Source organism: Lactuca virosa, chromosome 5 (genome assembly GCF_052849685.1).
Source record: "Lactuca virosa cultivar CGN04683 chromosome 5, Lactuca_virosa_CGN04683_v6, whole genome shotgun sequence".
NCBI classification, from domain to species: Eukaryota; Viridiplantae; Streptophyta; class Magnoliopsida; order Asterales; family Asteraceae; genus Lactuca; species Lactuca virosa.
Window position 1 is genome coordinate 195,377,018 of NC_136430.1, and position 3,271 is coordinate 195,380,288.

At 35.3% G+C, this 3,271-nt stretch overlaps 1 long non-coding RNA gene across 3 annotated transcripts; it reads left to right on the forward strand.

Annotated features, from left to right (window-relative positions):
- The first annotated feature begins 235 nt into the window (after positions 1-235).
- On the forward strand, positions 236-1,423 carry LOC145116866 (uncharacterized). Of its 3 annotated transcripts, none has more exons than XR_013712339.1 (4): positions 236-467; positions 556-692; positions 954-1,049; positions 1,165-1,423. It is a non-coding gene; the product is annotated as an uncharacterized LOC145116866 (long non-coding RNA). The 3 variants fall into 3 exon arrangements; XR_013712340.1 differs by having other exon boundaries at positions 570-692; XR_013712341.1 differs by having other exon boundaries at positions 573-692.
- The last annotated feature ends 1,848 nt before the right edge of the window (positions 1,424-3,271 follow it).

Here is a 3,271-nt window from a genome sequence, read left to right on the forward strand (position 1 = left end):
TTCCTATACATATTAATTATTGCACAAAGTTCCTGTAAAAATTTGTTATTTTAAACTTTAGTCTAACGATATACATCGCTATCAAACTACCAATATCAACATATTCAGTGACATTCGGTACCCTGCCGGCCCATGGGTCTGGGCAAGCTGGACGACCGCCCAGAACCCCACATTTCTACATGTTATTAGGTTATATTGGTGAAAGTCCAAATTTTTTAAGCCTTTTGTACTAGTTTTGGCCCAATATTATCAGTTATGAAGCGTCGATCCAAATTGAAAAAGCGTGGGTAAACGTGCGGCATGCCTACTGACCTACTGCGATTCCAACTTCCAAGGCCAGTTTAATCTCTTCAATCTTCGGCTTCGCTTGAATAGCTTCTATGGAAAATCCAAACGACACCATCGTCCATCTCTCCCGATGCCAACGCCCTAATGTTTAGTTCACATTCTTCTATTTCTAGTTCAAGGTAATCAGTTCTTCTCCTCTTTATGATTCTCTGAATTAGCCTCCCAATACTCAATACTCTTTCTTTCTCTTCTAATTTCTGATTTCAGTTTTTTTGAAACAGCAGTAGCAGCAATCGAGATTAGTGGAAATTGGATTTCTTTTGATAGTTGATACTTGAGACTGGAGATTAACTGCAACACCAATTGGATTTCTTTCAATCTTTGAATCGAAAGTTTTTATCTGTGTAAGTCTGTAATTTCTGAATCTGTGGACTTAATTTCGTTTTTTCATTAAAAATATGTTGGATGTAGACTGCAGTGGATCTATGGACATTGATTCACTGAAATAGAAATAGAGTTTTCTGATTTTGTTTTTTCATTAGGAATTTGCAAAATCAATTTTGTTATGAATCATTGTTCATCATTGAAATAGAATTCTCTCATTTCTATTTGTATGAATCATTGCTTATTTTGATTTCTCTGTTTAACTATTTTTTAAACTTCAGAATTCTCATTTCTTTTGGGCTGCTGAAGGATTATTATTTTATTAACAACCAAGACGCAAGACAAAGACTCTAAGAGAGCAGCTAAGCAGATTACAAGTACTCTCTTTTCATTTTTTGTTAATCTGTTTTTTGTGATTATGAATAATTCGAAATTTTGGGATTTTAAAGACGAATTTGTTTTAATTTGATATATCTATTTTCTAATCTTCAGATTTCTCACTTCTGTTGAATGAGGATATAAACAACCAAGAGAGAGCTGAAACCTTCTATGCATGTAGTCTTTTGTCACTTTATTTGTTTATCTGTGTTTTTTTGTGAATATGTGTGATTGATTGTTGATATGTTATCTTGATTTTTATTGGTTAAAAATGCCTCCTAGAAAATACAGTATGATGATGCTCAAAAAGGATCTATGAATAAGTTTGTAAAAAAGTTAAATTTCTCTAATGTACAAGATAATGTTATCTTTAGTTTTTTTTTTTTTTTTTTTTGCTATGTATATGTATTAGGGTTCGGAGTATGTTCTAGCCTTTTATTTTGTTGTTTTAAATTAATAGTTGCTAGGTTGTTAGGTTTATGAGGCTTGTCATCGAGCCTTTTTTCTTCATAGGTGGGGAGTCCCCAGCCCTCGAATGTATTTTTTTTAATTAATAAAAAATTAAGAAGGTGTCGCCCTCCCTTACACAAAAAAAAAAGTTTCGAAGGGGCCCAAGTTTTTATTTTGCCCTGGCTCCAAATTGTCTAGGACCGGCAGCCATCACAGTTTCATGTTTTATCAATGGTTTTCTGCATTCCATATTTTTTGTTGTTTTAAAGACAAATATGATGTAAGAAACCTTTCCGTGAAACTCTGGCTAGTAGTAGTACATCTTGGGCATCTACAGGGTGCACAATGGGCATACCTCTCATAGCCTTCCTCTTACTAATTACCAGCTGATTGTCGACACACCCACCACCCACAAAACCAAATAATACCATTTCCCATCTGTTAAAAATAAGTTTTTTTATAAACAAATAATTATCAAAATATAGATTTGGGGTAGCACATAGGAGACCAACAAAAGCTTTAATTACCGAGAAGCTGAAATTACTTGTACCAGTCGATCCCCAAACCGCTGCAACTGTATTGAGTTCTTGGTCGTATATCAGTAATTTCAGCAAAGGATTCTTAGATTATTTTGATTTTACAGCTTTATAAACCTTCTGCTTTAACAATGCATGCATGGTGTGAATGGTATCTAGTAGAAAACGATCACCCCCATATGTTGCTATGAAAGACAGCGAAACAGGGAAGTTTTCATACATCCCCCATGTTTACGATGATTGCAACCAAATATATCACTTATCCACATGGTGAGTTCCTTCTTTTCTATCATAGTGTGTTTTGTTCCAACAAAAACAATGCTGAAATCAAAAGAAAAACAACAACTAACCTTGTCTATCTTAGATTCCCGTTTTTTCCATTTGGACCGAAAATCGAACAATGATAACAACCAAGCAATGAAAGTAAATAGAGAAAGAAACAAGAGATTTATGTGGTTCAACAAATTTGCCTACACTTACACCAGAAGAGAGAGTCTTTTGTATTAGGTTAAGCAATTCACCTCATTTTTCCCTCTGCGATACATGATGTTCTTCTCACACACTCTAACCCTACCTCTCTTCATTGAGAATTACATAACAAATAAGGATTGGCTTTTTAACAATGGGCCAAAACAGTTGGGCCAGAAACTTAAGTTACTAGGTTGGGCTGACTCAAGCTCACTAGAGTTGTCTCAAGCTCACTAGATAGACCACTTGAGCTCATCACTTGAGCTGAATACCAAAAACTCTCCACCTCGAACAACATTTGATAGAACACAAATTTTGGACGATACACCAAAGAAGAAATTGCACTCCTTGATATGTAAAACTCAATCCAGTTGCACCATTTAACCATGGCTGCCTACGTACCCTCATCTGGGATCAAGACACTATTGTTCACTTCACTGGGTGATAACTCAACCTCTCCTTGACGTTGCCTCGCAAGGCCATTACCCTCAAGGGAAATCATCACTAATAAATATTAAGCAAATTCAAGCAATGCTTAACCATGCCACCTGGTACCACCTTGGTCCTTGGTTAACATGTCTGTTGGGTTCTCATTTGTATGCACCTTCATAAGAGAAATATCAGCATCCTCTTTGACATCCCACACAAAATGATATCTGACATTTATATATTTGATACGAGCATCATAAAATTGATTTTTAGCTAAGTGAATTGCACTTTGATTATCACAACACAAGTCTACACAATCTTTCTCAAACCCCAAATCA